The sequence below is a fragment of the Scleropages formosus genome, chromosome 25 (assembly GCF_900964775.1).
Source record: "Scleropages formosus chromosome 25, fSclFor1.1, whole genome shotgun sequence".
NCBI classification, from domain to species: Eukaryota; Metazoa; Chordata; class Actinopteri; order Osteoglossiformes; family Osteoglossidae; genus Scleropages; species Scleropages formosus.
Window position 1 is genome coordinate 18793977 of NC_041830.1, and position 12378 is coordinate 18806354.

The window sequence follows — 12378 nt, forward strand, 5'->3', positions numbered from 1 at the left end:
CGAACCAGACAGTTATAGAAGTGCAGAGGACAGACTCGATGACTGCAGAGTAGAATTGCATCAGTAGCTCCTGTGGCAGCTTGAACTTCCTCTGCTGGCGAAGGAAGTACAACCTCTGCTGGGCCTTCTTCACAATGGAGTCTATGTTGGGCTCTCACTTCAGGTCCTGTGAGATGGTGGTGCCCAGAAACCTGAATGACTCCACTGTTGCCACAGTGCTGTTCATGATGGTGAGTTTCATAATGCTGGGGTATTTCTTCTAAAGTCTACAATCACCTCCACTGTTTTGAGCATGTTCAGCTCCAGGTTGTTATGACTGCACTAGACAGCCAGCTCTTGGACCTCCTGTCTGTAAGCAGACTCGTCACCATCCCGGATGAGGCCGATGAGTGTGGTGTCGTCTGCAAACTTCAGGAGTTTGACAGAGGGGTCTTTTGCGGTGCAGTCGTTGGTGTACAGGGAGAAGAGCAGTGGGGAGAGCACACATCCCTGGGGGGCGCCAGTACTGATCGTGCGAGTATTGGATGAAAATTTTCCCAGCCTCACTAGCTGATGCCTGTCTGTCAGGAAGTTGGTGATGCACCGACAGATGGAGGTGGGCACAGAGAGCTGGCTTAATTTGGCAGGAGGAGGTGTGGGATGATGGTGTTGAAGGCTGAGCTGAAGTCCACGAACAGGATCCTCACATAAGTCCCTGGTTTGTCCAGATATTGCAGGATTTAGTGCAGTCCCATGTTGACTGCATCATCCACAGACCTGTTTGCTCGGTAAGCAAACCGCAGGGGGTCCAGCAAGGGTCCAGTGATGTCCTTCAGGTAGGCCAACACCAATCTTTCAAGTGACTTCATGACCACAGACGTTAAGGCGACAGGTCTGTAGTCATTAAGTCCTGTGATTTTGGGTTTCTTCAGGATGGGGATGATGGTGGAGCGTTTGAAGCAGGAAGGAACTTCGCACATCTCCAGTGATCTGTTGAAGATCTTTGTGAAGATAGGGGCCAGCTGGTCAGCACAGGTTTTTAGGCAGGCCGGTGAGACACCGTCTGGGCCTGGTGCTTTCCTTGTCTTCTGTTTGTGGAAGACCCGACACAGCTCCTCTTCACAGATCAAAGGTGCAGGAGGTGGGAAGGTGGGGGTTACTGGAGGTGTTAATCGATGCATGGAGAGAAGGTCAGAATGGGTGTGGGGTGTGAGACAGGGTTTTTCAAACCTGCAATAAAACTCATTCAAATTGTCGGCCAGTCGTTGAGTTGACACGGTTCTGGAGGATGGTGTCTTGTAATTGGTGATGTCTTTCAGGCCTTTCCACACCGATGCTGGGTCGTTGGCTGAAAACTGTTTCTTCAGCTTTTCAGAGTAGTTCCTCTTAGCCACTCTGATCTCCTTTGCCAGTGTGTTTTTGGCCTGTTTATGCAAGACTCCGTCCCCATTCTTGTAGGCGTCGTCTTTGGCCTGACGAAGCTGTCTGAGTTTTGCAGTGAACCACGGTTTGTCATTGTTGTATGTTAAACGAGTCCTGGTAGGGATGCACATATCCTCACAGAAACTGACATATGATGTTACAGAGTCTGTTAGCTCATCCATATCGGCAGCAGCAGCCTCAAAAACACTCCAATCAGTGCACTTGAAGCAGGCTTGTAAGTCCTGCTCTGCTTCCTCAGTCCATCTTTTAAGAGTCCTTATTACAGGTTTAGCTGATTTCAGTTTCTGCCTGTAGGTTGGTATAGGTCGGTATGTTTACACGGATTTTGTAGCATTTATTTAATTTTTTTTTTACCAGAAAGAGGTATCAATAATTTTATCTCTTCTAACTCAATAAAGACTTGTTTTGAATTTAGTTTCACTGTATTTCTTACTTCTGCTGTTCAAGTCTTGTGCGAGAGAATTGCACTGTGTTCACTCTGGAAAGTTGAGGTGTTTGTCTGAACACCTTGCTTTTGTTGGGCGGAAACCTGTCATTTGTGTCTCATGTTACTACACTGACTTGGTCGTGCTTCCTTCAGCTGAGAAATATAGTGAAATCGAGGCAATTTTTATGTAGTTGGGATGCAGAGAAACTTGTTCCTACTTCTATTTCAAGTAGGTTGGACTGCTGTAATGCTCTGTTATTGAACTGTCCGTACCAGACTGTATCCAGGTTACAGTGGATACAAAATGCTGATGTGAGACATGTTACTACAAGTAGGAAGTACAAGGTTTATTAATCCATAACCTAGATTATTCGAGTACTTTCAGACATTTTTACTGTTTCTGTGTGATTCTATATAGACAAACATATAGGTGTGGCATCCAGTTTTTTCCCTTTTGACTTTGGATACAATGAACTGAATTCAGTCCACACTGTATTATATTTTTAAATAACTTTTCCAATACCTCAGTTTAAATAAACCTGTGCAATCTGTACAAAATGATATAGTAGCCATTTGACACAATAAACTACTGTGGATCTTTCGGTTATTGTGAGAGTGCAGTATTTCTCAGTCACAGTGAGGTTTTTGTACCGAGTAAATGGGTTTCCTGTCACTGTGGGCCTCAAGGCACAGTAGTACATCGCAGAGTCTGTCAGTGCTGTAGAGGAGAACTTGAGATCGACACGGTTGTTCCCTTTATCCAGTATAACTGACAGATGAGGATGTGTAGATTTCTTTTCCTTTTCACCTGAGTAAATGATCAGGAGATTTTCTGGTTTTGATCTGGAGTACTGTCGATACCACTGTAGGTTATTTACAGTACCACTGTAGTTGCAGGAAAGTGTAACATTGTTTCCCTCCGAAACATGAACTACGTCACTGAGTGGTGTTATTGAATCTCCAGAACTGTAATCTGTGGGAAATAAAATAGATGTTAACTTAAATCTATAAATAAGGGTTAAATTTCTGATATTCATAATTACAATTCATGTAATTATCTCTGTATTTGTTGAATACATTTTTTTGAAATGGTGCTATGAGGCAGTTGTTTGATTCATATATTTTAGTGTTACCAACCATAGGAACTGAGTGTAAAGTGTGACTTACCTACAAGTGCTGAGAGCAGGAGAAATGAAGAGAACAACATCGTGGTGGATGGAGAAAGACACACTGACAGTGTGTACAGTTAGAGCTCAACACTTCCTCTACTGTACAGGAGAACTCCTCCTGCCCTGAAGTGCTCAGCTCCTCCTTCACACACACACACACACACACACTCAGCTGTGCAGGAACACATTGTCAGCATCAGGTTATTGCAGGTGATATAGTAATGCTGAATATATTAAATGCATCACCATCTGCAGGTGAAAACATTATGTTGTCCCCATGTTTTCACCTGGTATTTATGCTGATATTAATAATGACATACTCTACTGCCGCTGATTCTGTATTCCTGTTAATCAGATATTGCATATAAAATTTAATATGTATGTAAACTGTTCAAGCAGTGTCATTTTGTAACCTATATGTCAGTGTCATTTAGCAAACCCATATTCCACTATGGTAAATCAAGGTACTTACCCTCCATTCAAACAACAAAAATGCTCTGCTGTGCAAATGGGTAAATCAGTGCAAAGTGCTTTTGTCAAAGTAATCAGTTCAATATAGACTAATAATATAAGAGCAGCTACTGAAATATTAATTGTACGTTTTTTGAGACATGTTACGTTTCAGAGGAATGTGAAGAGATGAGCTGAGCTGTGCAGTTCAGTTTCCGTAAGGGGTTCAGAGTGTTGCTGTCACTGTGGGCTGCACAGCACAGTAATACACAGCTGAGTCTTCTGTCTGAGTGTCACTGATGGACAGGTTGGTCGAACGTCCCTTTCTGTCCACATCCATTGAGAACCTTCCTTTGGAATCGGCTTCATTAACTCCATGAATAATATATTCAGGTTCTTTGTTCACGTGCTGTACATACCAGTACATAGAGTTGAAGTTAGTGATGTCATGGTTGCATGTCAGTAGAGCTTTGTCTCCTTCCAAAAAATATATAAAAGGTTCCTGTTCAACTTTATCTGCATCAACTCCTACTGAAAAAAGGACAAAAAAACTAATTAGACTGAGAAATGATATTTCCACAGTTAGAAGCTAAATGATAAACATACTTACACATTAGTCCAATAAGCAGCACTGTTGTAAAAACAATCATGGTGTCTATTATAGATGACTTTAAAATATGGTTTGAGATCAGTTTCTTCTGGTTGAATCACTGTGGTTACTCAGGTCTATACCCGGCTGTAAAAAATGGTTTGTTGATGTTTCGGCTCTGGGTTTGAGGGAAGAATGTTCCCAGAAAGATCCAGAACCTTATAAAGTAGAAATAGTGTCATGTACAGTCTGCATCACACAAGCAATTTGTCTGTTACTTCAAAACGCCTTTTTATTCACTGGTGTGAGGGTGGGAACTTTTGTTAAAGAGCGCCACCAAGAGTTCAGGCAGCAAATTACACACACACACACACACACACACACACACACACACATTTTCAGAACCGCTTGTCCCTTACGGGGTCACAGGGAACCAGAGCCTACCCGGCAACACAGGGCGTAAGGCCGGAGGGGGGAAGGGGACGCACCCAGGACGGGACGCCAGTCCGTCACAAGGCACCCCAAGCGGGACTCGAACCCCAGACCCACCGGAGAGTAGGACTGCGGTCCAACCCACTGCGCCACCGCACCCCCGGCAGCGAATTAATAAGTGAAAATTCATTTCCCTTGTTTAAGTAATGACTGCAATTATTCAATTTTATTAACAAATATAGATCAGGCAATTTCAATCTGAGAGCATTTTTTTCTTTTAAAACTATGTGAACTTTATCACAAATAATACTGTAAAATACAATACATTTTAATTGTTTGGACTGTGGCACATTTTTTGTTGATTTGGTCCTGTATTCCAGCACACTGTATGTGACATGAAATATAAAAATTCCCCACTCGCCCACCTTTTCACAGGCGGTCTTACTCCTTCAAGCTCGGGTCCTCTACCAGAGGCCTGGGAGCTTGAGGGTTCTGCGCAGTATCTTAGCTGTTCCTAGGACCGCGCTCTTCTGGACAGAGATCTCGGATGTTGTTCCCGGGATCTGCTGGAGCCACTCTCCCAGATTAGGGGTCACGGCCCCTAGTGTTCCGATTACCACAGGGACCACTGTTGCCTTCACCTTCCACATCTTTTCTAGCTCCTCTCACAGTCCTTGGTATTTCTCAGGCTTCTCATGTTCTTTCTTTCTGATGTTGCCATCGCTTGGGATGGTGACATCTATCACTACGGCTTTCTTCCTCTGTTTGTCCACCACTACTATGTCCGGCTGGTTAGCCATTACCAGTTTGTCAGTCTGGATCTGGAAGTCCCACAGGATCTTAGCTCGGTCATTCTCGACCACCCTCGGGGGTGTATCCCACTTTGATCCTGGGACTTCCAGCCCATACTCGGCACAGATGTTCCTGTACACTATGCCAGCCACTTGTTTATGGAGTTCCATGTATGCCTTACCTGCTAGCATCTTACACCCTGCTGTTATATGCTGGATTGTCTCAGAGGCATCTTTGCACAGCCTGCACCTGGGGTCCTGCCTGGTGCAGTAGACCTCGGCCTCTATCGATCTTGTACTTAGAGCTTGTTCCTGTGCTGCTATGATTAGTGCCTCTGTGCTGTCTTTCAGTCCAGTTTTGTCCAGCCACTGGTATGATTTTTTGATATCAGCCACTTCTTCAATCTGCCGGTGGTACATACCGTGTAGGGGTTTGTCCTTCCATGATGGTTCCTGTTCTTCCTCGCCCTCCTTCTCGGGTTTCTGCTGCCTGAGGTATTCACTAAGCATCTCATCAGTCGGGGCCATGTTCCTGATGTAGTCAAGGATCTTTGTTGTTTAATCTTGGATAGTGGCTCTGACGCTCACTAGTCCTTGGCCTCCTTCTTTCCGCTTAGCGTACAGCCTCATGGTGCTGGATTTGGGGTGAAACGCTCCATGCATTGTCAGGAGCTTCCTTGTCTTGATGTCAGTGGCTTCTATCTCCTCTTTTGGCCAGCTTATTATGCCAGCGGGGTATCTGATGACCGGCAGGGCATAGGTGTTGATAGCCCGGACCTTGTTCTTTCCATTCAGCTGACTTCTCAGGACTTGCCGTACTCTCTGCAGGTATTTGGCGGTTGCTGCTTTCCTTGCGACCTCTTCATGATTCCCATGTGCCTGCGGGATTCCAAGGTACTTGTAGCTGTCCTCAACATCTGCTATGTTGCCTTCTGGTAGTACAATCCCCTCGGTTCTGACTACCTTCCCTCTCTTTGTTACCATCCGGCTACACTTATCCAATCCCAATGACATTCCGATATTCATTGCTGTAGATCCTGGTGGTGTGGATCAGGGAATCGATATCTCGTTCACTCTTGGCATACAGCTTGATGTCATCCATGTAGAAGAGGTGACTGATGTTTACTCCATTCCGGAGTCGGTATCCGTAGCCAGTCTTGGCGATGATCTGGCTGAGGGGGATGCAGAACAGCAGTGGGAACAATGCATCTCCTTGGTAGATACCGCACTTGATGGTGACTTGCGCAATTTGCTTGGAGTTGGCCTCTAGGGTTGTTTTCCACTGCCCCATTGAGTTCCTGATGAAGGCTCTTAGTGTCCTGTTGATCTTGTATAGTTCTAAGCATTCCAGGATCCATGAGTGAGGCATCGAGTCATAGGCTTTCTTGTAGTCAGTCCAGGTGGTGTACAGGTTGTGCAGTCTCGAGTGACTGTTCTGTCTACCAGTAGCTGGTGTTTTGCTCCTCTTGTGTTTCTACCAATTCCTTTCTAGGCCCCGCTCATGTATTGAGCCATATGCCTGTTCATCTTAGCCGCTATGATACCTGAGAGCAGCTTCCAGGTTAGCGGGCAATAGTTGGATGGGACTGCTCCTTTCTGGGGGTCCTTCAGGATCAGGACTGTCCGGCCTTCTGTTAACCATTCAAGGTGGGTCCCATCTGTTAGCAGCTGGTTCATTTGTGCTGCCAGGCGCTCATGGAGTGCAGTTAGCTTCTTTAGCCAGAAGGTGTGGATCATGTCAGGGCCTGGTGCTGTCCAGTTCTTCATACTTGAGACTCTTTCTTGGATGTCTGCCACTGTGATGGTTACTGGATCCTGTTCAGGGAGGTTGCTGTGGTCTGCTCTTAGATCCACTAGCCACTGGGCTTTGTTGTTATGTGATGCCTCCTTCTCCCATATGTTTTTCCAGTATTGCTCAGTCTCCAACCTTGGTGGGTCTGCTCTCATGTTATTACCCTGCCACTGAGAGTACACTTTGGATGGTTCTATGGAGAACATCTGGTTTATTCTTCCGCCCTCTATCTCTCTTGTGTACCTCTTCAGGCAGCTAGCCAAGGCTGTGAGTCTTTGCTTGGCAGTTTTCAAGGCCTCAGGTATAGACAGCTTGCTGGACTTCTTAGGCAGGATCCTCATCATGCCTTTCTGCAGTTCCAATAGCTGGCTAACTTCCCTTCGTGCTGCCTTGATCTTGGCCTCTAGCCTTCTTTTCCATGGAGGATACTGCTTCTTATGCTTGGCTTTCATCTTGTATCCAAGCATCTCAAGGATCACTGTTGCTGCAGTAACTGGTTGGTCTCAGTAGGATTGTTCATAGTGCTGCATTCACATCTTCTAGTAGACTTTCAGTAGGTACTTCACTTGGTCTTGGTAATCGGCCACGGGGGCTCCCGGTGTCCTTCTTAGTCATGATCTTATCTCTTAGGTCAGCTGCTCTTGCATTCAGCTTACAAGGGCTCATTGTTCTTGGGGCTTGGTACCCAATCTTGGAGTGTGGGGATGATGATATCTCCCCCCTGACCTGTCATCCTGGCTCCCCTTGCCATAACATTTGTGTTGCACCTCATCAATCTCTAATTGTGATAGCAGTTGTTGTAACACTGAGCTACTAGTTGTTTAGGCATTAGTCTTGCTGTTGGGTTTCAAAGTATCCATAGGTTCCACATCCTCTTCATGTAACCCCTTTCACTGGGATTACTTGTGTAGTAGCATTCGAGCAGTTCCCTATTCTCCTCTCTTGTCCATGCATGCCTTGTTCTAGTTCCAGTAGCCCACTTATCATCAGTATGTCCTGGTTCCCCAACATCTGGCACAGACCTTGTTAATCCAGGCAACACCTGAGCCAGCATGGCTCTCTTTGTTTTCACTTTCATATCTGAGGTAGGCAGAGCCAAGCATAAGGAGGTCTTGCCTAAGGACCCCTACTGGATGTAGGCCATGACCAGGATTCAAACCCCAGTTTCCCAGGTGAAAGGGAGCAACCTTACCACCACACTATCCAGCCGCAATATAAATATATATATTTTATAAATAGGGGGGTGCGGTGGTGCAGTGGGTTGGACCGGGTCCTGCTCTCCAGCGGGTCTGGGGTTTGAGTCCCACTTGGGGTGCCTTGCGACGGACTGGCGTCCCGTCCTGGGTGTGTTCCCTCCCCCTCCGGCCTTACGCCCTGTGTTGCCGGGTAGGCTCCGGTTCCCCGTGACCCCGAATGGGACAAGCAGTTCAGACAATGTGTGTGTGTGTGTGTGTGTGTGTGTGTGTGTGTGTGTATTTTATAAATATAAATATGGCAATACAAATACAGTAGAAATTATACTGCTGAAGTATGAAGGATATACAGTGTAATGATTAAAATAGGATACAATAAGTAGTAAAACAAATAAAGTAACAAAATATAGTGGTAAAAGAATTTGAAAAATATTAAAAAATGTAGAGGTGTAAAAATGTGGAATAAACACATTTCACCACTAGAGGGGAGCAGATCTTCACATCACATGACCAATGACTTTTATTCCACATACAGAAATGATATTAATGTTCTGTTACTATGGGACAAATATGTCACAAATACTGAATGAAAACACGGACAGTAAAACGAGCGCCTGGTGGCCAGGTCTATGCCCACAGGGCCTGGCCAGGCTCAGCCCGAAGCCATGACGTGGAGCCACTCTTCGGTGGGCTCACCACTTGCCGGAGAGGACATAAGGGGCCGGTTCGTTGTGATTTGGGCAGTGGTCGGGGCTGAGTGCCCGGCCAACCCAAACCTCGGGCGCCAACTCTAGCTTTTGGGACTTGGAATGTCACCTCACTGGCGGGGAAGGAGCCTGAGCTAGTGCAGGAGGCTGAGAGATACCGTCTAGATATAGTCGGGCTCACTTCCACTCACAGCTTGGGTTCTGAAACCACTCTTCTCGACCAAGGGTGGATTCTCCACTATTCTGGTGTTGCCCAGGGTGAGAGGCGGCGGGCTGGTGTGGGCTTATTAATAGCCCCCCAGTTCAGCCGCCATGTGTTGGAGTCTACCCCGGTGAATGAGAGGGTCGTCTCCCTACGCCTTCGAGTCAGGGAACGGTCTCTCACTGTCGTTTGTCCTTATGCGCCTAGCGGCAGTGTAGAGTACCCGGCCTTTTTAGAGTCCCTGGGGGGCGTGCTGGAAAGCGCTCCCACTGGTGACTCTGTCATTCTACTGGGGGACTTTGGGGGACGTGGGCAGCGACAGTGATACCTGGAGGGGCGTGATTGGGAGGAACGGCATCCCTGATCTGAACCCGAGTGGTGAGTTGTTATTGGAATTCTGTGCTAGTCACGGTTTGTTCATACCGAACACCATGTTCATGAATAAGGGTGTCCATCAGTGCACTTGGCACCAGGACACCCTAGGTCGGAGGTCGATGATCGACTTTGTAGTCGTTCCTTCTGATCTTCGGCCATATGTCTTGGACACTCGGGTGAAGACAGGGGCTGAGCTGTCAACTGATCACCACCTGGTGGTGAGTTGGATTCGACGGCGGGGGAAAAAGCTGGACAGACCTGGCAGGCCCAAACGCATAGTGAGGGTCTGTTGGGAACGTTTGGCGGAGGCCCCTGTCAGAGAGGTCTTCAACTCCCACCTCCGAGCTTCAACCAGGTCCCGAGGGAGACTGGGGACATTGAGTCTGAATGGACTATGTTCCACACCTCCCTTGTCGGGGCAACGGTTCGGAGCTGCGGCAATAAAGTCTCCGGCGCCTGTCGCGGCGGCAATTCCCAAACACGGTGGTGGACACCGGCGGTAAGGGATGCCGTCAAGCTGAAGAAGGAGTTCTATTGGGCCTGGCTGGCTCATGGGACTCCTGAAGCAGCTGACGGGTACCGGCGGGCCAGACGGAGCGCGGCTCTGGCAGTCGCCGCAGCAAAAACTCGGGCCTGGGAGGAGTTCGGTGAGGCCATGGAAGAAGACTTTCGGTCGGCCTCAAAGAGATTCTGGCAAACCGTCAGTGTTCCGCCAACACTGTTTACAGTGGAAGTGGTGTGCTGCTGACCTCAACTGAGGATGTCCTTGGGTGGTGGAAGGAGTACTTTGAGGATCTCCTCAATCCCTCCGACACGCCTTCCGTAGAGGAAGCTGAGGCTGGGGGCTCGGAGGGGGACTCGTCCATTACCCTGGCTGAAGTTGCTGAGGTGGTCAAAAAACTCCTCGGTGGCAAGGCTCCGGGGGTGGATGAGATCCGCCCCGAGTTTCTCAAGTCTCTGGATGTTGTGGGGCTGTCTTGGCTGACACGCCTCTGCAGCATCGCGTGGAGTTCGGGGACGGTGCCTCTGGACTGGCAGATCGGGGTGGTGGTCCCTCTTTTTAAGAAGGGGGACCGGAGATTGTGTTCCAACTACAGGGGGATCACACTCCTTATCCTCCCTGGGAAAGTCTATGCCGGGGTACTGGAGAGGAGAATCCGACCGATAGTCGAACCTCGGATACAGGAGGAGCAATGCGGTTTTCGCCCTGGCCATGGAACACTGGACCAGCTCTATACCCTCACTAGGGTGTTGGAGGGTTCATGGGAGTTTGTCCAACCAGTCCATATGTGTTTTGTGGACCTGGAGAAGGCATTTGACCGTGTTCCTCGTGGCATCCTATGGGGGGTACTTCGGGATTATGGGGTTCGGGGCTCGTTGCTACGGGCTGTTCGTTCCCTGTATGACCGGAGCAGGAGCTTGGTTCGCATTGCCGGCAGTAAGTCAGACCTGTTCCCGGTGCATGTTGGACTCCGCCAGGGCTGCCCTTTGTCACAGATTCTGTTCATTATCTTTATGGACAGAATTTCTAGGCACAGCCAGGGAACGGAGGGTGTCTGTTTTGGTGGCCGCAGGATCTCGTCTCTGCTTTTTGCGGACGATGTGGTCCTGTTGGCTTCATCAAATCAAGACTTGCAGCGTGCACTGGAGAGGTTTGCAGCCGAGTGTGAAGCGGCGGGGATGAGAATCAGCACCTCCAAATCCGAGACCATGGTCCTCAGTCGGACAAAGGTGGATTGCCCCCTCCGGGTTGGGGGGGGGCTCCTCCCTCAAGTGGAGGAGTTTAAGTATCTCGGGGTCTTGTTCACGAGTGAGGGAAAAATGGAGCGGCAGGTTGACGGACGGATCGGTGCGGCATCCGCAGTAATGCGGTCATTGCACCGGTCTGTTGTGGTGAAGAGGGAGCTGAGCCGTAAGGCAAAGCTCTCAATTTACCGGTCAATCTACGTTCCTACCCTCACCTATGGTCATGAGTTGTGGATCATGACCGAAAGAATGAGATCGCGGATACAAGCGACAGAAATGAGTTTCCTCCGCAGAGTGGCTGGGCGCACCCTTAGGGAAAGGGTGAAGAGCTCAGTCACCCGGGAGGAGCTCGGAGTAGAGCCGCTGCTCCTCTGCATCGAGAGGAGCCAGTTGAGGTAGCTTGGGCATCTGTTCCGGATGCCTCCTGGACGCCTCCCTGGGGAGGTGCTCCGGGCTTGTCCCACTGGGAGGAGGCCTCGGGGCAGACCCAGGACACGTTGGAGAGACTACGTCTCCCGGCTGGCCTGGGAACGCCTTGGGGTTCCCCCAGAGGAGCTGGAGGAGGTGTGCGGGGAGAGGGAAGTCTGGAGGACTCTGCTCAGACTGCTGCCCCCGCGACCCGGCCGCGGATAGCGGAGTAAGATGGATGGATATTCTGGTTTTGATCTGGAGTACTGTCGGTACCACAGAAAACTATCAGCTGATCCGTTGTAGTTGCAGGAAAGTGTAACATTGTTTCTTTCCAAATCATGAACTACGTCACTGAGTGGTGTTATAGAATCTCCAGCACTGTAATCTATGGGAAATGAAGTAGATGTTAATTTCAATTTATAAATTATAACAGTTATCTTATTTTGAAAATTAGAAATGATCTTATTAGCTTTGAACACCATTATTTTAAATGGTGCTATACTTCAATTTTCCATTGAAATTTATAATATTTTAGTTTTTTCTTGTAATATTTTAGTATTAATGGGGGGCACGGTGGTGCAGTGGGTTGAACCACAGTCCTGCTCTCCGGTGGGTCTGGGGTTCAAGTGCCGCTTGGGGTGCCTTGCGACGGACTGGCGTCCCGTCCTGGGT